At 39.9% G+C, this 21,845-nt stretch overlaps 1 protein-coding gene across 2 annotated transcripts in view; it reads right to left on the bottom strand.

Annotated features, from left to right (window-relative positions):
- Window positions 1-21,845, bottom strand: part of Fam168a (family with sequence similarity 168 member A) — a 142,123-nt gene that overhangs the window by 27,720 nt on the left and 92,558 nt on the right. The gene's annotated exons all lie outside the window — the stretch shown is intronic.

Below are 21,845 nucleotides of genomic sequence, written 5' to 3'. Positions count from 1 at the left end.
CTAATGTCTAAATATAAAATTTGTCATTTTAACCACTTGCTATCATTTTAATGCTTATTGTCCCTCTATAGGCTTGTGCATTTGACAGCTGATCCCCCTCTGTTAGCACTGTTCTAGGAGACACAGGGCCTAGCTAGTGGACACAGGCCTCCAGGGACATACCCTGAGGATTATAACTTGGCTCTGCTTCACATCTCATCTTGGTTTTCCTGTCTGCTGCTATGATGTGACCAAGCTCAAGCTCTGCCCTCACAGATCATGCTACAATGCCATGCCCTCACCGATATGATGGAATATATTTCTTGAAACCATGAACTAAATAAATTATTTCTCTGAGGTATTTTGTTACAGTGATCAGGAGAAAAGCTAGTATATTATTTGGGCAGTTCACTGCACTTCATTGCTTTCCCAGTGTTGTACAACTGTCCTCTATGTCTCTAAAATTTACCATTCTCAATAGAAAGTTTATAACCACTGGTTACTCCCAATCCTCTAGTCCTCACTAGTAGTCAATCTAATCTACTTTTAAATACTTATTTCTAGAATTCATTTCTAAAGAAATAATCAGAGTCTGGGCTGGAGAGATGGCTTAGTGGTTACAAGCACTGGCTGCTCTACCAGCAGACCTGGGTTCAATCCCCAGTAACCACATGGCAGCTCACAACAATTTATAACTTCAGTCCCAGGGGATTTGACATCCTCTTCTGGCTTCTATAGGCACTAGGCACACACATGATGTGTGGACAGACATGCATGCAAAACAACTATTTGCATACAAATAATTATAATTTAGAAAAGGGAGTATTTCAAAGATTTTGGTTTTAGGGTTTTTTTTTCCCCTTCAGGTTTTAAAACTTTTTACTTGCAGGTTCTTCCCCTTCCCCACCAGCCAGAGTGGCAGGCAGCCACTCAGTTCCAGATGGCTGCTAAGTTGATAGCTGCTTTCTAGCCACTTTCTGCTAAAAGTCGGCTCCCAACAATTGGGCATGCATCCTATGCTAGTTAATTTCATGTCAACTAGACACAGTATAGTATTCAGAGAAGAGGAAGCCCCAGTTGAGACTATGCCTCTGTAAGGTGTGGGGAGCCAACAGAAGGTGGCTATCATCTTTGCAGCCATCTTGAGCCATATACCCTGACAAGAGATTTGATTACAATAGCCTGCAACAGCTGAGCACACTCTGATAACATCTTGTTTTAGATACCCAGGATTTTCCCTTGGGTGTGTGAGACTTAAGGGCGTGACTTAGAGATCAGATTTAGAGACAAGATCTAAGGGCATGACTTAAAGGTGTGGCTTAGAAGTGAGACATATAAAAGAAGAGAGGCAGACAGAAGAGTTCAGTACAACTTGGAGACCAACTTGGAGTTAGTTATTAGACATTAGACAGTACAACTTGGAGTAGGAATTAGGCATTGAGGAAGAAGACACTTGGACTAGAGAACTTGGAAGAAGAACTATTAGGTATTAGGCACTTGGCACTTGGAGGAAGAACTTGGAACTTGGAGGCACTAGAGACTAGGAACTAGGAACTCAAGACTTGGGACTTGGAGAGAAGAAGAGAGACTGGAGAATAAGTAGGATTGAATCACACTCTGTCTAGTCTCCATTCTTCAAGTCCATCCTCATTCTCTCTCTTGCTGAACCCTGACCCGCAGACTGGAGCTGCTTGGGACAGTATGGGCTCTAACAATTTAGCCCCCAAGGCTTTTGGCAGTATGGGTTCCAACACTGACAGAGTGGTCCGCAACATTTTGGCCCCCAAACATGGGGCAGCTCAGGCCAAAACACTCCACCAGCTTCATAGTGACGAGTTCTAGGGCTAATCTCAACGTTCATCCATTCAGTAAATACTTAGGTATCAACTCTGTGTCACACACAGGATTAGAAATTGTATCAGTATCAGTACATAAAACAAACATGCCTACTTTCATGGAGCCTGGAAAAGGCACTGGAAAAATATCAAAACAAAGTCTAGAGTGTAGAAAAAAAGAAAACCTTTAGACAATGTAAGAACAACAGAAACGTCTGGGCAGTGGTGGCACACATGTTTAATTCCAGCACTTGGGAGGCAGAGACAGGCCGTCTCTGAGTTTGAGGCCAGCCTGGTCTACCGAGTGAGTTCATGGACAGCCAGGGCTACGCAGTGAAACCCTGTCTCAACTCCACACCCTCTCAAAAAAAGAACATCAGAGGTGCACTACAGTTAGATCACTACAATATATTAAACAATATTCAGGTAAAATACACTGAAAGGTTCCAGATCCAGAGGCTTGAAGGAAATACGTGGCAACCAAGTAGACAGTATAGGAAAAAGTCTTTAGAGCATCAAAGAAAACAAAACAAAGAAGAAAAAAACCCACTCAGTCCCAAGGCCCTACAGTGGGAAGTACATAGTTACTGTCCTCTTTGTTGTAACAAAATATCCCAGAAACACAGCTTAAGGAAGGGCTTATCCTGGCTCAGTTTGAGTGTATAGTCTCTCCCTGAGGGGAAATCATGTCAGCACAGAGTGACAACTGGCCACACTTACATGCAGAGAGGTGATGCTGGTGTTCAGCTTGCTTCTTCCTTTTTATTCAGACCAAGATCCTGTGACACCACCCACAGTCAGGTAGGTCTTCCCACCTCAAATAACCCAGTCTAAAAACACCCTCACAGAGGTTTGTCTATTTCCTATCAAGATGACAATATTAACTATCTGAGGACCATAGAGGATATGTCTGGAGAATAATGAAGAGGCCACTGTGCCTGGAGTGAACAAGCGGCGCAGTAGCAGCCAAGAGTCAGAAAGAGAATGTGCTCTTCAGTTCATGTAGAGCCTTCTAGGCTCCTGTGAGCACTTACAGTTTCAATCTGAGTGAAGCAAGCAGCACTCACAGAGTTTTTTAGCAGAAGAACATCATAATCTTATTTGTGCTTGAAACAGGGTCATTCTGATGGTTGTATTGAAAAGAAAAAAGGCAGAAAGGGAGGAGAGACAGAGTCCAGCTGAGAGCATCTGACACACGCCTGACAATTAAGAACATGGGGTCAGACCAGGGCAATGGTGCAGAGTGCTAAGAAAGTGTTCTGAGAAAAGTTCTCACATATTTTACAACAATATATCCAGTAAGACAACCAAGCTCAACTGACATTAGCAGTGTACGTGCCTACCTAAGTACTCCATGCAGGCTCTAGATGTTCATTGGAAGGCTAATGGTAGGAAGCTGGTTTCTAAAGTCAAAGATTAACTCCCTAAATCCCTAAAAGCTTCTTTAGGATCTGTAAATATTGGAGCTTAAATAATGTATCTTTGTTAATATGCTATTACAGAAATCTCTTGAATTCCAGAGAAAATTCATCACTCTACCCTGATCTATTTCAGAACTGAAGTAGCCAGCTTGTCACTTCATTAGCAATCTAGAGATATGCCACTTCTCAAGAAGAAAGTCAAGGAATGTAATCCAGGAAGTTAAGTGATCCAGTCTCAAGACTGAAATCTGTATCAGCTTCCTGTGAGAGATTGTATGCCACAGCCAACCATGTTCCTACTTTGTCATTTCAGACAACTTGACTTAGAGGAAAATTACAGGTTCATCCTTTAACTTTTTTTATTTTATATATTTATTTTGTGACAGGGTCTCACTATGTAGCTCTGGCTGTCCTAAAACTCACTATGTAGACCAGGCTGACCTAGAATTTATAGAGATCAACCTGACTCAGCCTCCTCCTGAGTGATGAATGCTGAGAGCTGGGTATAAAGAAATGTACCACCACATCCAGCTAAATCCTTCAATGTTGCTAATTAGAATTACTATTTAATTTATTTGAAGCAGGGTACCCAAGGCTGGCCAAGAACTCATTGTATCTCAGGCCAGCCTGAACTTCATGATGTTCATGCCTCAGCCTTCTGAAGGCAACATAAGCAGAAGTGGTAAGAAGTAAAATACTAGATTCTTTTTTAAAATGTGTGTCTTATACCATGGTGTGTGTGTGTGTGCATGTGTCACACATGTATGTAGAGGTCAAAAGATAACCTTAAGGAGTCAGCTCTCTCTCATCCTACCATGTGGGCCACAGGAATAAAACCCAGGTCTTCATGCTTGGCTGCAAGTGTCTTCATCACTATACCATCTCATTGGCTCCAGGGCTGGAAGTCTTAATCACAACATCAGGTAAGAGAAGTAAAAGGTGTCCAAATAATAAAAGATGAGCCAAATGATCACTGTTTGCAGGAGATGTGAAAATAAATAGAAAAAAAAAAACTACAAAAATAGTAGAAATAAAAGAAAAGAATTCAGTAAAAATTTCAGGATATAAAAATCAACATATATGAATTGGTAGTACTTTTATACACCAATAACAGACTTGCTGGGAATGAAATTTAAAAAGCAATCTCATTCACAAAATAGCTATAAAATATAAAGAATAAGAGACTGAAGAGTCATCCAGTAGCCATGGTAGCTTCTGGCCCAGCTAGCTGGAGTATCCAGTGCAACAGCAGAAACAACAAAGACCATGCCTCACAAGTGATCTCACACACATGCATACAGTGGCTCTTGTGCGTTAACAGTCTTACACACACACACACACACACACACACACACACACACACACACAACTTTTTGCTAAAAGTGGAAACCACTATTGTATCCTCAGTGCAAAGACTTCTTCTGCCTTTAAAAGAAAGCAAAAACAAACTAACAAAACAAAACAAAACAAAAAAAGACCTCTTTATTCTTTCTAAGTAAAAAAGAAAGCAAGAAAAAAAATATAATTTAGAATCTCTATCATGTTCTGGCTGGGTACTTCTTTACTGATTTAATCTCTATCCCAACTCTAAAAATGTATTATTAGCTGCATTTCTGAGATGAAGATACTGAGACAAATCTTACACAGCTAATAAGACAAAATTGAAGCCTCAGTGAAACAAAGCCCATCCTAACCCTCCTCTCTACCCTTAGTGTCCTGGTAGTTTTATGTGTCAACTTGACACAACCTAGAGTCATCTGAGAGGAGGGAACCTCAATTGGAAAAATGTCTTCATAGGATCCAGTTGTAGGGCATTTTCTTAATTAGTGATTGATGGAGGAGGGTCCAGCCCATTGTGGGTGTGCCATCTGGGGTCTGTAAGAAAACAAACAGGCTGAGCAAGTACTCAGTACTCTCCATGCCTCTGCATCAGCTCCCAGCTTCCTGCCCTGTGTAAGTCCCTGTCCTGATTTTCTTTGATGGTAAATAACAATCTGGAAGTGTAAGCCAAATAAGCCCTTCCTTTGCTTTGATGGTTGTGTGTGCCATCATGGCAATAAGAACTCTAACTAAGACAGTTCCTATAGCAAAAGTGCAAACCTCTAGATCTGATTGCTGCTCACTTGCCAAAATTTTTTTACAATTCATCTTCAAAACTAGAAGAATTACTTTGGAGAGTAAATCCTGAGGGAAGGGTGTATGAGACAGGGTCTCTTTATGTGACCCTGGCTGTCAGGAGCTCTTCTGTGTAGACCAGAGTGGTCTCTGCCTCCCAAACACTCAAAGTAGTGCATCATCACACCTGGCTGGTGGGTCAATTTGTTCAAAGATGCTTCTGGGGCTTGGTAGTGGTGGTGGTGGTAGTTGTTTTGTTTTGTTTCATTTTGTTTTGTTTTAAAGGCTATTTGTTTCCCATTTGCAATCTTCAACACAGGTCATGCTCTGATTATTGAAATGTATAATGTAAGCACTGAATTGTAGAGTTGGAAGAGGTCTTGGAGAACAGTCCAATTTGCCATCAGCACAGGAATGTAACAGAGCCTCTGCTGGCACCCTTTCTTCCACCTACCCCCCCCCTTTTCCTTCCCTCTCCCCCTCCCTCCCCTAACCCCCTTCTGTCATCTTCCCCCCCTCTCCTTCCCTCCCTCCCCTCCCCCGGAGACACAGTTTTTCTCTAGCCTTGACCATCCTGGAACTCAATCTGTAGACCAGGCTAACCTCAAACTAACCAAAATCCACTTTCCTCTGCCACCTTACTCTTCTTCCCGAGTGCTACTGGAACCTTTTCAAATGGGATACTAAGAACCTTTCTAGCAGTCAAGCCTGTTGGAGAGTTCTGGAGGCTGAAACGGGTATCAGTTATTCTTCCATAGTACATTCTAGGACAAATCTATAACACCCACTTCTCTCAACCTTGCCTCTTTCTGGCTACTCACTCTGATTAGATTTCAAATCCCCCTTCCTTAACAATTAAAATTAAAACAATAAAAATTTCTTCCTGCCTCATTCACTTTTCTGCTGGTGTATTCCCTTGTGATTTGAGGGGGGGAAAGTTAATTAAACTTACATGACAAGACTCTGATGATGATGGTCAATGAAGACTTAACATGATTTGCTCTGTATTTCCTCATCTGTAGGGTTAATGTCCACTGTCAATGACTAGATTTAGAATCACCTTGGAAATGCATCTGAGTATGTCTAGAAGAATATTTCCAGAAAGGTTTAAGTGAAGGGGGCAGGGGTCCTACCCCGAGTGTTGGGTGAATCAAAGGGAGAAAGCAACGTGATGACCAGCATCCATCTCACTCTGCTTCCTGACTGAATGCATGTGACCAGCTACCTCATGCTCCTGTTGCCCAAATTGGCCCCACCATCATGGACTGTACTCTGGAACTGGATAGCCTAAAAATAAGCCCTTCCTTCCTAAATTGCATTTGTCGGGTATTTTCAAGTAAACAAATGCAACCATAGTCACCATCAGTACTGCCACAGATAGCATCTAGCAAATGCTTACTCTGCACCAACCATGGTACTAGGCACTTCCTTTCTAAAGAATCTAAGTCTAATGGGAAAATGATATAGTCCATCTAAAATAATCTATAGCAAAACATATTATCAAAATGATGAGGAAATGAAAAACAGGTTTGGGAGAACTGGTAATAGTTTAAGCAAGCTGGGCAGTGGTGGCGCACGCCTTTAATCCCAACACTTGGGAGGCAGAGGCAGGTGGATTTCTAAGTTCGAGGCCAGCCTGGTCTACAGAGTGAGTTCCAGGACAGCCAGAGCTATACAGAGAAACCCTGTCTCGAAAAAAAAAAAATAGTTTAAGCTATTGGGGAAAACAGTGTAAAAAAATCTTTAAGCTTGAAAGTGAATGGGAGGAAGTTGCTAGGTACATAGAATAGAGTCGTTTTGCCTGCATGTATGTTTGTGTATAATGTGCATGCCAGGTGCCTGAGGAAGTCAGAAGAGGGATTGGAGTCTTCAGAACTCCAATTATTATTATTACTAGTATTATTAAAAATAATAATATTGCTATTAGATGATTGTAAATTGCCATGTGATTGCTAGGAGTTGAAACTGGGTCCTCCAGAAAAGCAGCCCATGTTCTTAATTGCCATGTCCCCAGACCAGGATATTCACTCTATGCAGTATGGAAAAGTACACTACAGTTAAATAAATGACAAACAGCATAGGAAGATCAGAGAATGAAGGACTTGATAGGAAGTTACTGCTGTAGACCAAAGGAAAAACTCAAACCATGGACTAAAGAAGACAGGAACTCAGAGACATTAAGAAGCAGAGTCTATAAAGTCTGATCCTGACAGTAAAATCTCATTTTTAGTGTAGTATGCTAAGAAACTACAAAAGATGGGAAACATCCTAACTGCAGGCTTTCAGGGTTTTTTCCTACATCAACACATGAAAATGATAAACTAGATGGACTCTGACCTGTGAGTTCCAGAAAAATAGCTGAATCTGAGGTTCTTCTTATTAGCAGAGAAGCCAGGCTGCTGAGAGGGCTAGAAAGGTGAGGGTATAGGTCTGACAGAACAGGCAGAGGCCTGTAGTGCTGGCTTTGGCCCTATCCACCAGACCTGAATCATAGGCGGTCAGTACATGGGACTCAAGGCCCACCCACCCAGCTTCACACAGGCTCTAGCAAGCTTTAGAGCAGCAGTTCTCAACCTTTGGGTCATGACCCCCTTAGTGGTTAAACAACCCTTTTACAGAAGTCAGGTATCAGCTATCCTGCATATTTACATTTATAACAGTAGCAAAGTTGCAGTTATCAAATAGCAACAAAAATAATTTACGACTGAGGGGAGTCACCACAAAAGGGGAAACTGTATTATGGTTGACAGTATTAGGAAGGTTAATAACTACTGCTGTGGAGGAACTGTAAAGGGTGTTTGTTAACTATGAGTGCTCAGTGCAGAGCTACTGCCCTGAGGAAACAGGAAAGGCAAAGATACCCAGTGCTGAGCTACACTACAACAGTGTTACATCTTCAAGAAAAGCATGCTCAGCCATGGTTAAGAGCCAACCACTTCCTGATCACTCACTCCAAGTCTCAGCTGAGAAGGCTGGTAAAATCAGAGACAGGCTTAAATGGTTATGTTTTGATATAGAGACAATACTATCACTACCATTAAAATATTCATAGGAGAATAGTCTGTTTGATAATCAAAATATAATTGTTATAATTGTTAATACAATTGTTATAATTGTAAGTGAGTATAGAAGGCCAAATGTGTTCTGTTCCTCAGGGGGAAAATTCTTTAAACAATCTAAAAATAGCTCTGAGTTCTTATCCACTAGATTGAAGAAATTTTAATAGAAAGCAGATGGCCTATTATTCTACCTCCAACCCAGGGTATCCTTTCGTTCTTTTATCTGCTATATGCTAAAGCACTTGAGAAGTACTCAACAATGCAAGGTTGTTTGTGAATGGCCTCTGATCTCTGTGCATTTATTTTCTAAACAGATAAAAGAACAATATCAATTTTACAAATTAATGGTTTAGTCCATGAATTTCTTTGAAATCCCATGTTGACTATTTTACTTCATTATTCTATTTAAAGAGATGTAGCAAAAGGGAAACTATTGTTCGTATTTAATAAAACAAGTTATATCTCCCCTTCCCTGCACATCTTACTTCTCCAATTTCAGAAATAAAACAAGTACATCTATAATCTCAGCAATCAAGAGATTGAACACAAGTTCAAGACCGGCCTGGGTTACATACTGAGAGTCAAGCTCCTGAGCTACAGAGCAAAACCTGTCTCAGAAGACAAAACAAAACAAATAAAATCCTTACCTGGTGGTATATGCCTTCCCCAGCACCTAAACGGTTGAAGTAGGACAGCTGGGAGTTGGAGGATAACCTGAACTATACCTTGAGACCTCTCAACAAACTAAAAATCACGTATGAATCAAAACCTTAAAACCATTTTTAAAAACACTTATTTATTTATTTATTTATTTATTTATTTATTTATTTAATGTATGAGTATACCATAGCTGTCTTCAGACACACCAGAAGGGGTCATTGGATCCCATTACAAATGGTTGTGAGCCACCATGTGGTTGCTGGGAATTGAACTCAGGACCTCTAGAAGAGCAGTCAGTGCTCTTAACCACTGAGCCATCTCTCCAGCCCCCTTAAAACCATTTTTTAAAAGATGTAGGAAAATAGTACTTCTTAGATAAGGCAAAAAGAATCATAAAATGGGTGATAAATCTAAATTATCAGAAATCTGAAAGTCTTTATGACAAAAGATGGCATAAGAAAATTTGAAAAGTACAGACAGAAGACATTTTAATACATATTACACGGGACTGATATGAAGAATAAAAGGTCAGATCACTCAACAAGAAATCAAAATCATCTAATAGAATCTAATCAAGCAATTCAGAGAGAAAAAAATTAGTTGACTAGGGAGGAGAAAAGGAAAAGATATTCAGACACACTAGTAATTAGTCAAATGCAAATAGATGGAACACATTAAACATCTCAAATGGAGTATTTTGTTGAGAATTTTACATGTATCCAGTGAAATATTATTTTCCAGTCTTGTAATATACCTGTCTAGTTTGGGCAACATAGATTTTGTTCCTTTTATGTTCTATATTTTAGACGAGTTTGTAGTGTTCTTAGAGAACTGTTGTTCTTGTTTACCTCCATCTGGTCTTCGGCTTACCTTTGTGGAAATTTTCTTGACAACTAATTATCTTTGTCAAAAGTCTATTCATCTTTTCAGGGTGGTGTGGGGGACTGTTTTATTCTTTTATTTGTTTCTAATTTTGTCAGAAGTCAGTGTTGATAGCTTGTTTTTCTAGTAATTTGTCCATTTCACTTAGGTGTCTCAGATGCTAACAATTGCCTCATACATAGCAATCTCTCATATTTTTTACTTCTATACAGTTAGTAGTAATATCCCCTGTGCTTTTCTGAGACAGGATCTTACTGTGTACCTAAAGCTAACCTTAACTGGCCACCCTGCCACAGCCTCTGGACATCTCCATGACCTGATTTTTTGGGGGGAGGGGGAGAGGCATTTCGAGACAAGGTTTCTCTGTGTAGCCCTGGCTGTCTTGGAACTCACTCTGTAGACCAGGCTGGCCTCAAACTCAGAAATCTGCCTGCCTCCACCTCCCAAGTGCTGGGATTAAAGGCATGTGCCACCACTGCCCGGCCATGACCTGATTTAAAAAAAAATATTTTATGTGTATTTATATTGCCTGCAAGTGTGTGTACCGTGTGCATACACAATGCCTGAGAAACTCAGAAGAGAGCATCAGCTCAGATTGCCTAGAACCGGAGTGACAGAGGGTGGGTGCTTGACCTCCGCTCCTCTGCAGAAACAGTCAGTGCTCTTAACCAGAGATATCCCCCAGCACCAATTCTCCTAATCTTTTTTAAAAAACTATTTATTTATTTTTATTTTATGTGCATTGGTGTTTTGCTTGCATGTATGTATGTATGTATGTATGTATGTATCTATCTATCTATCTATCTATCTATCTATCTATCTATCTATGAGGGTGCCAGATCCCCTGGAACTGGAGTTACAGACAGTTGTGAGCCGCCATGTGGGTGCTAGGAATGGAATCCCAGTCCTCTGAAAGAGCAGCCAGTGCTTTTAACCACTGAGCTATCTCACTAGCCCCCAATTCTACTAACCTTTTTTAAAGAACCAATTTTTTTTTTTTTGCTGGATTTTCTCTACTTTCTGCTCTATTTAATTGATGTCTGTTTTAATTTTTATATCTTCTCTTCTACTTATTTAAGTTTCACTTCTCTTTTCTTTGCCAGTGAGGGAAGGTGAACCACTGGATTTCTGGAGCCCCTGCCCTGGCTTTCCCAAAGGAAGCATCACAGTGTCTGGAAGAGCAGAGCTCTGAGAGCAGCTACACCATTCACCATACATTAGATCACAAGCTAGTCTTTCCCTTAAATCTCAGGAACATGTCTGTATGACAGGCTAGAAAATGGGAAGAATATTCAAAGTTCTAAATGCTGTATTAAAAATACACATAAATATTTTGCAGAATAGTAGGTACTTCTTTGTTTGAGAGAGTCTCTCTGTCATCCTGGGCGCCCAGGGGCTATGTAGACCAGGTTGGCCTTGAATTCACAGAGATTTTCCTGCCTATGTAGTAGGTACTTCAGTCTATTTTGGGTTCCTTTTTTGTTTGTTTCTTTTGTTAAAAATTTCCTGTTAAATACCCATGGATTTTGCAGGCTGGTAAGATGGCTCAGTAGTTAAGAGCATTTACTGCTCTTACAGAGGACCTAAATTCAATTCCCAGTATCCAGATCCAGCCTAGAACTCCAGGTTCAAAGGATCTGACACTCTTTTTCAGCTCTACACATACATATGGCATATAATCACACAGATTATAATAAATAAAGATAATAAAAATAAACCTTTTTTAAGAAAGCCAGTTGTGTGACTATTTCCATCATCCTCACATGGTTCCATGTGTTTAAGGCTAGAGCTAACCAGGACAAAAGCTTGTGTGTGTGTGTGTGTGTGTGTGTGTGTGTGTGTGCATGTGTACTGTTATAGGTGTTTTCACACTATTTTTTAAACTAAATGCAGGGCCTTGTACAAGGCATTAGCTGAATTGTGTTTGTATGATGCAAATGATCCTGTGCACCCTGTTGGATAGAATTAAAGGTGCACTGGAGTACAGTTAATTCATGGCTTCATCTTAACAGCTGAGTAATTAGATCAATCTAATCTTCTGAATTTTATTGCTTGGTTTATTATGACTTAATCAGTTGAAACTGCAAAAGGAAATTCAAGAGTATTACACAAAGGCAATATGCTGTGCAGAAGAAAACACCTCGATCTGAATAGCTCAAGGATTCCAGGCAAGCTACTTAACCACTCTTTATAGATCCAGAGATAGGGTTTAATCCCAACTTGGTCACTTGAAAGTGAGAATTCAGCAAAGTTACCCTCATGCTCTGAACTTTAGCTACTTGATATTTGGTGTTTGTTTTTGTGGCTAGACCCCAGGGCTTTGTTCTAACACTGAGTCATGTCCCAGTTCATACATACCTTGGTTTTATGAAACAGGTTAATTACTTTGCAGAGTTGACATAACAATCCTAAGAATAAAAATCAACTAATGTTACTGATTACACATTAAGTATTTATACTAAACCCTTTATGTAACTATCATTTAATCATCATCACACCATCGTGAGACAAAGTTCTACCATTATTTTTATTGCACGGATGAGGAAAACAGTTAGAAAAGCTAATTTCAGCTTGGGCTACACAATAAGTTTAAGGCTAGCTTAAGCTACAGAGTAAGATCTTGTCTTTAAGACAAAAACAGAGAGTTAGACAGAAACTAATTTACTTACCTAAGCATTGTGGTTGTTACTATGGCTAATTCATCACTCACTCTCAACTAAGTTTGCTTTGTCTGTCCTTGCTCTGAGGCTTAACCACTCCTTCTCAGCTTTTCTAAAGTCCAGGAAAGCTATGTAGCTTACTTCTGACACAAAAAAATTTCCTGGGAGAATTCTGGTAAGGTCTTTGCTTTATTAATGAAAGGGGACATTACTTATATCCCTCTATATTCTTTAAAATTTTTTTTACTATTATTCTTTCTGTGTGTATGGGTGTTTTGTTTGCATGTATGTTAAGTACGGTACATGTTGCCTGGTGCCTGTGAAGATTAGAAGACAGATTTGGATCTCCTGGAATTGGAGCTACAAACAGTTGTGAAATGCCATGTAGGTGCTGGGTACTAAGAATTGAACTTAGGTCCTCTGGAAGAGTAGCCAATTTACTTAACCTCAAACCATCTCTTTAAAACAAACAAACAAACAAACCCCATCTCCAACAACATAGTTGTCTCAGATCAAGAAGGAAAAGCTGAAAGTCATGAGAGTATTGGTTTTGAAATCATTGGCCTATCTAGTCAGTCAATGCTGCCTGTACTAACGTCACCTCTGTCACCTCTAGACTTTTGCAGGGGTATGTGTGCTGGAGATGGAACTACTCAGGGCCTTGTACAGGCTAGACAGCCCTCTACTTTTTTTTTTTTTTTTTTTTTTTTTTTTTTTTTTTTTTTTTTACTTATTTAGATACTGCCAGTCAGGTTTCCCAGGAACATCTTCTGGTATTTACCAGACACACTGACCAAATGATGGAGCTGAGTTCAAATCTAGTTTGACTTACCTAATGCTATGTAAAAAAGACAGGGCAGTAGAATTGGTAGGAAATGAAAACTCAAGAGAAGCAAATGATTATAATATTGCTTATTCAGCCTGCTTGCTCAATACTCTAAGTCTCTGGGACTTTAGGTTATAATGGCCTAAATTACTAAAGAGCTACTCAGGCCTTACCCCAGCATACTTCTATAGTACTCAGGCTTCTTGTATGAGTTTCAATCCATTCTCCCAGCTTAGGGTTCAAGAAGGGACAGTCTGTGCTCTCTACCTATACCTGTATCATAATACAGGCATTTTAGGCCTCCTACAATGAAGATTGTAAATCAACTGTTTTCTCACCACAATCTTACAAAACTTCTCTTTAGTAGATAGAGGCTGTTGGAGGTGACAAGAAGTATAGTTTTGTAACTTAAACAGGACCAAGAACTACTGATTTTTCTGCTTCTTCTCCTGCTGGGATCAGTAACAGCAAAACTCCAATTCATACACTTCAAGTACCTTCCTTCCTTACCAACTGAGCAATTTTCAAATAATCACACTTTTGACTTAATGCAATAAGAATCCTTTAAAGCTAATTTTAGGGGCTAATCATTTAGTTTCCCAAAGATGTACAAGAAAAAAAATGCTATTCTGTTTGGAAATTGCAGCTTCCATCAATGCCCAGGGTTTAGGGCAGTCTGCTCATTACCTGAGAAAGGGTAGGTACCCATCTTGTTGGACATACAACAGCCTGTTTTAACTCAAAAGAATGATGATACTATGATGGAAAAAAATCCTAGACAAGCTTACAGAACTGAGAAAGAGCAACTATCAAACATGTACTAAATTGCAGCTGTGTCAGAGCCATCTACAGTGCTTGTGATAAGCAAAATTTTCATTAAGTCGAGGGTTAAGTCTCAAGAATTTAAGTTTCTATCAAGTTCTTCAGCTTGGGATGACAGAAAACCACTGCTCTGAAGTACAAATTAATCATAGAGCTTAGATACCCATAACACAAAATAGATGTTGAGAACGTTTATCTCTCAGAAGTGCTTCAATAATTATGATTCTTACTTCATTATATCTCCCAACATTTTTTGTAGCAAAAGCAAAACATACAACCTGAAAAGCTATAGTGACCGGTTTCTATAGGTTTTTCTTTAAGAACCAAACAGATTCTGAATGCTCGAGACACTAGGAAATAGTTTTTGGCAAAGTTTTCACTTTAAAAAATAGATGCTCTGAGATCTTGGAGGGTAAAAGCATGAGGACCTGAGTTCAGATCACTAACAACTACATAAAAGCCACTGAGTATGGCAGTGTGCATATCTAACCCCAGCACTGTAAGGCACAGAAGTGGGGACCCCAGGGGTCAATAGCCAGCAAGTCTAGCTGAACCTCTGTTTCCAATGGGAGACCCCATGACAACATGACAAAAAATAAGATAGAGGGCAATAGAAGAAGACACTTAATGTTGACCTTTGGTTTCCACAAGTGAACACACACACACATGAATGCACTCACCCTCTGTCTCTCTCACACACTCACACACTTTAAGCGAGGTGTGATGGCTCACAACACCTTATCTAGAATGTAATCTAGAATGTAAAATAGGTAATTCCAGCACTACAGAGGCAGAAGCAGGGAAATTTTAAGGTTAAAGCTAACTTGGGCCATACAACCTGGGCAGGGGGATCCCCAGAGCTTGCAGATCAGCCAACCTAGCCAATTAGTGAACTTCAGGTTCAGTGATACCGTCTCAAAAAAATAAGTGGAGAGCAATGAAAGAAGACACACACACATGTTATACCACACACAAATAAACAAAACTATACTTTCCATAATTTATCGAAGCTCACTATAAATTGATCAGAAAGAATAAAGGATAGAGAAAAGAAGACTATGCAAATGAAGTATAGACAACTAGACAATTCTGAGATCCCTTTCATGGTGGCTTTGGAGCTGTAGTACTAATTCTTAATCCTAGAGTAGCTGGCAAAAACACAGGCTATAAGCTCCCTGGACAGCTTTATCTGTCTACCTAGAGTTAATGCTTCATTTTTCATATGTTTTTCCTGACCTTGCCTGGAGCCTCAGCCTGTGCAAGCACCTAACCTCCAATACTAGAGCAGACAGAAGCACTAAAGTAAATCAGAGCTTTAGAAAAGGGCCTCAGGACAAAATGTCTACTGCAAACTCCGAGGCTAATTTCCAGACACTTATGGACCCTTGAAAGGGCTTTAGTTTTTGCAGTTTTATCACTTAGTCATTTATTCATTTAATCAACCTAAATTCATTGAGAGCTTAGTAGTTAACAACATGGACTACTCCAATTTAAGTACTTGCTGGTTCTGTGACAGGTTTTAGGTTCTTCATTTTTCTTGTACTTAACAATTAAAACTTAGATAATACAACAACTGGGGGGGGGGGGTTACCACTTTACAGTTTATAGATCAACCACCCAGGGAAGTTAGGGCAGGAGCTGATGCAGAAGCCATGGTGAAGTACTGCTTACTGACTTGTTCAGCCTGCTTTCTTATAGCACTCAGGACCAGGACCACCAGTTCAGGGGTAGCACTGCCCATAGTGATCTGGGCCTTCCCACATCAACCATCAATCAAGAAAAAAACGCACCACAGGCTTGCCCACAGGCTATTCTGCTGAGGACATTTTCTCAGTAGAGGTTTCCTTTTTTAAAAGTAGTCTAGTTTGTGTCAACTTGACATAAAGCTAGCCAGCATGTATATATATGCCAATAAGAACTCTGTTCACTCTATATGATAATTATGTATCCTAACTGCAAGTTTTCACCACCAAGAGACCAGCCTGGTTAAAGCAGATTCCAAGACATCTAAAGAGACAGATAAATGGACAAATATGATTGAACTAATGTAAATGAACTAAAATAGGCAAATTCACAGAAAATAGCCGAGGGTTGCCAGAGGCTGGGTATAGGGAAGGATTTCCTGAGAGATATAAAATGTATTTAGAATGATTTAAAAAAAAAAAGAAAGAAAGGAAGAAAGAAAAGATCTTCTGGAAATAGTAAAGGTGGTCACATAACATCGTGAATGGACTTAATATCACTGAATCATACACTTGAAAATAGCAAAGATGGACTCAGGAGATAGCTTAGTCAATAAAGTGCTTGACCTTGGTCACTAAAACTGATTTTTTAAAAAGCTGAGCTTGATGGTATAAGTGTAATCCCAGTACTGGGAGAGGAGAGACAGGCAGATTCTTGAGGGCTGGTGACCAGCCAGAGTGGCCTATATGGCAGGTTCCTAGCAGGTGAGAGACTACCTCAAAAATCAAGATTGACAGCTCTGAAATATGAAACCTAAGGATGACCTCTAGCCTCTGTGTATATATACATGTAAGCATGAGGACTCCTGACTCTGTCTCTCAAAATGAGTAAAATGGGAAATTTTGCACTGTGTATATTTTTCCATGATGATTTTTTAAAGTATACTTATGCTAGGCATGGTGGTACATGCCTATAATTTTAGCATTTTAGCTACATAGCAAAACTGATTCTCAAGAAAAAAAGATTTCTGAGGGTGTCTCTAAGGTAGAGTAACAATTCCCAGGAGGCAAGGACAACTGTTTAACATAACTCAGTAGCCAGTGTTGGATCAAATTCTATGCTACAGTTCTCATCCTATGGGTTGAGACCCCAAAGGGATCATATATCAGATATCCTGCGTATTAGACATTACCATTCATAACAGTAACAAAATTACAGTTATGAAGTACCAAGAAATAATTTTATAGTTGGGGTTTACTGCAACATGAATAACTGTATTAAAGGGTTAGTTACAACATTAGAAAAGTTGAGAACCACTGCTCTGAGTCTAACACTAGCAGTTTATTTTAGCTATATTTAAGTACAGTACAAGTTTTGGAAAGAAGTTTCCTGGTAACAATTATCACAATAAACCTTAAAGCATAACTAACTACATTAAAACTCTTTTGCAAAGTACATGCCATCTCTTCCCAAAGAATGGGTTCTGAAGCTTAAAGACCTGGGGGAGGATTTGGTGTTATCACAGAGGTCATCAAGCTACAAAGTATATGTGACATCTCCCTATGGATGAGTTCTATTGACTGAGAAGTGATGCTTAAGATAAAGGCCTAGGGAGAAAGAGTCTAGGATAAACATAATAGTCTAGGGGATTCAGGTCTGACTGGGCCCCACTGATAGCACAGATTACTGGGTTATTAACTACACCCACTCCCAGCTTTCTGGGCAGAAAACAAGTATCCATTTCTTCTGTTGAAAAGACAACCCTATGTGTTTAATATTCCTGGTTTCCCTAGTGCTTATCTGTAAACAAGGACCTAGTACCTTCTACAGGTTTCTTTATATTTTGCTTAAGGTGACTCTTACTAAGTTACAAGAACCTGGATGTTGCTTAGTTGAAAGTAAATAACATGAGTAAGCAACTAAATAAATACATGAAAAACTGTAACAGCACTAGCACTTACTTGAAAAATTGCAAATGAAGACAAAGTTTAAAAAATGCCTTGACACCTTAATGATAGTTATTAATGGTAGTTATTACTATAATAACTAATTGCAGCAATGATTAATGTAAACTAATGATAATGCCATCCAAATGTTATTGCTATCTATTGTATTTTATTTATTTTAAAAAGATTTTCTCTTTATTTATGTGTATGAATATTTTGCCTGCCTATATGTATATGTACTGCCTAGGTGTCTGGTGCCCCAGGGGCCTGAAGAAGCTGCAGGATCCTCTGGAAATAGAGTTATATAGTTATGAGTTGCCATGTGGGTGCTGGAATATGATCCCAGGCCTTCTGTAAACAGATAGTGCACTTACTGCTGAGACATCTCTCCAACCCTTTTTGCATTCTATTGCATGTGTATGAATATGTATGTTGGCTCATATATGACACAGAGAATGTGGTGTGTGTGTGCACACATGAGAAGTGGAGAAGAAAGGAGAGATGGGGGTGGGGGGACACAAACAAGAGAGAGCAGAGAGAAGACTAAAAGTCCAACCATGGTGGTACATTCCTTTAATCCCAGGTCTCAAGAACCAAAGCCAGGCAGATGGGCCAATTAAGTCTAGACAGAGTTTGATACCAGCCAGAGCTACACTGTGAGACCCTGTCTTAATTTTAAAAAAATTAATAATAATAAAAAGAGAAATTGAAGACTCTGGTCACCAGAAGAGTTACAGAGCGCTAGCAACTCCTCAGGGCCAAAGGTCTCAGAATCCAGACTGAGAGACACAAGACTAACAGCTGCCAAGGAGTAAAGGTCCTGATATGGGTGCTGGAACACCTACAGAGCTAAAGTGTACATGAAGGCTACAACACTAGAGGGTGCTAACTGCTTCTTCTGAATCCGGCTCCTGGGTGCAATGAGCTTTGCCTTGCCTACTCAGGATTTCCATATCTTAGCAACACACATACACACACACACACACACACACACACACACACACACACACACACACACACAAATTCACTACCCCTCTGCATGCATGCAGAAGAGAAAAATGTCTATCAAGGTTTGATTTGAAAGAACGGGTTGGGGTAATACAAACCATAGGCTGCTAGAATAAAAGAGTTTTTAAGGGAGAGATCAGGTAACATGCTCAGTTTTAAACATAAGTCTGGGAAATGTATGAGACAATCATGCAGATGTTTGAAAGACAGCTAGAATAAACTGATCTGAAGCTCAAAGGAAGTGTCTACCACACTATAAATCACTCTTTATATAGCTAATGAGCCTTTAGGCAACACCAACTTTCAATAGGTGAACAGAGAAAACTCTGAAAGGAAACTACAACTCAGAAACAGCAGAAGAAATAGAAGAAAAACAAACAAAAATAAGCAGAAATTTTGTGGTAGATTAAGGAAAAGCAAGGGAAGCCTGTTTTAAAAAAGAGGGAGGAAGGAAGAGGCTGGTGAGATGGCTCAATGGGTAAAGACACTTGCCACCATGCCTGAAGACTTGTCACCAACCCTAAGTTCAATCCTGGGAAAGAGGAAACCAATTCCTGCAAGTTGTCCTCTGACACACATATATGCTTTGACGTGTGCCCCACCCTAACAATATGTGTTAAAAAGACATGTTTTTAAAAAAAAAAAAAAAAAAAGGCAAGGGGGGAGGAGGAAGAGGAGAAGGAAGAAGAGGGAGAGGAGGAGGGGAGGAGGAGGAAGAAGAGGAAGAGGAGGAGGAGGGAAATGGCTCGGTTGGCAGAGTGCTTGTCCTGGGTTTGACCCTCAGCAGTGCATAAATCAAGACATATGCCTATAATCCCAGTACTAGGTAAGTAGAGGCCAGAGGATCAGAATGAAGTTCAAAGGCATCCCTTGAAGCCTTTGATACAAGAAACTATCTGAGTGCCTCTTCTCTCAGAAAAAAAGGGAAAAGAGGAAAGACTTAAAAAGGGGAGGAAGGGGGCACTAAGGGTATCAACTGACATAGAAGTATCAAATTAAGATGAAGTCTAAAAACAGTCCATTAGGTTTAACAATAAGGAGAGAACCCATAACTACAGTAGAAACATTCATTCCATGAGGTTCTTCTTCAATGAAGTTGTAAAGGTAAGTGACCTAAGAGGTCTTTTCTGAACAGAAGAAAACAGCTTCAATATCAAAGGAGTGTTAGCAACTTCAGGGATTTGAATTTGATTTCCTGGCTCATCTGAGATGCTAATCACTGTGGTATCTAAGATATCCACATATTCTATAGCAGCAAAAGCATTTACTTTGTAATTAAAAAAAAATCTGTGGTTAGTTTAGGTCCTGCTATATACTATGACCTTAAAGCTGATCCCCAGGTGTTTCTCTTGGAAAATAATAGCTATTACTCCAAAGCTGTTTTAGAATTAAATGAGAAAACCTTGGAAGAAGTTCTATGTAAAGAACAGAGCACCAGACATGGGAAATGGCTAGAGGTAAATTGCCAGCTTTGCAAGCATAAGTACCTGAGTTTGGAACCCACATAAAAATCTGCAAGTATGACCATATGCTGTTATCCCAGCTCTGGGGAGGTGGAGACAGGAGGACTGACTCCTGGGATTTGCTGACCAGCCAGTCTAGCTAAAAAATCAGTGAGCTTGTCTCAAAATCAGAGAGCCTGTCTCAAAAAATAAGGTAGTGCGCAATTAAGGACAACCAATACTGTATACCCACATCATACACATATGAAGTATGGCTGTCAGATACTCTTAAAAGCTCTGCCAGGTAATCAGAGAGACATACATACGTACAGATAGACAGACAGACAGGCAGAGAATTGAGCAGGGATATCAGACCATTTACTGTATCTGTAGGCTGAAAGCTTTATTAATTATCAAGGTCTTCTAGCTGATAAACTGATACATCTTTTTTGCTTGTTTAAGACAGGATCACTATGTAGTCCTGGCTGCTCTATGTAGTTGGGGGGGGGCGGGGAGGGAGAGGAATTGGGAGTTAGGAGTGTCAGATTGTAGATTTTTGTTTTGTTTTGTTTGAAGGCTGGCTTTTTTTCCCTCAGTTTTATTGCGCGGGGGTGGTGGTGGTGGGTGGTGGTGGTGGTGGACTTATAGCTAGAACTGGCCTTGAACCCCCAATCCTGCTGCTTCTACCTCCAGAGTATAGAGATTATAGGTATGTGCTACCACACTCAGCTGATGTATTTGTAACATTTGGACATATTGTTTGCTACAGTCTGAAACCAGAAAATTCACAGGGCACTATTAACTGGTTCCAGGCAACATAGGAGTAGGAGGTACCCAGGACAGAATATGGGGAAAGGAAGATGAAACCTCAGTGCTTATCTTGTAGTAGAGAGACAGCCCGGAGCAGGATGCCCTAGGTATCAGGCCCAGCTCCAACACAGATCATTTCTACAGATCACTGAATTCTCCATCTTTTCATCCATATAACAGTAAGGTAAAGGCTTCATACATTCCTTTTTTTTTTTTTTTTTTTTTTTTTGGTTTTTCGAGACAGGGTTTCTCTGTGTAGTCCTGGCTGTCCTGGAACTCACTCTGAAGACCAGGCTGGCCTGGAACTCAGAAATCTGCCTGCCTCTGCCTCCTAAGTGCTGGGATTAAAGGCGTGCGTCACCCCACCACCGCCCAGCGGCTTCATACATTCTTAAATCTTGTAATTATTTTTTAAATGGGTTTGGGACCTACATAAAAAGTTGATAGCAGGCACAGTTACATTTACTACTCTTTGCTCCCTTGTGAAGAAAAATTCTGTCTTAGGGCTTTCACTTCTATAAAGAGACACCATGACCATGGCAACTCTTATAAAGGCAACATTTAATAAGGGCTGGCTTACAGGTTCTGAGGTTCAGTCCATTTTCATCATGTCAGGAAACATGGCAATGTACAGGCAGACATGGCACTGGAGGAGCTGAGAGTTCTACATCTTTTTCTGATTGCAAACAGGAGAAAA

Source organism: Arvicanthis niloticus, chromosome 1 (assembly GCF_011762505.2).
Source record: "Arvicanthis niloticus isolate mArvNil1 chromosome 1, mArvNil1.pat.X, whole genome shotgun sequence".
NCBI lineage: Eukaryota > Metazoa > Chordata > Mammalia > Rodentia > Muridae > Arvicanthis > Arvicanthis niloticus.
This window is presented reverse-complemented; position numbering and strand designations above follow the sequence as displayed.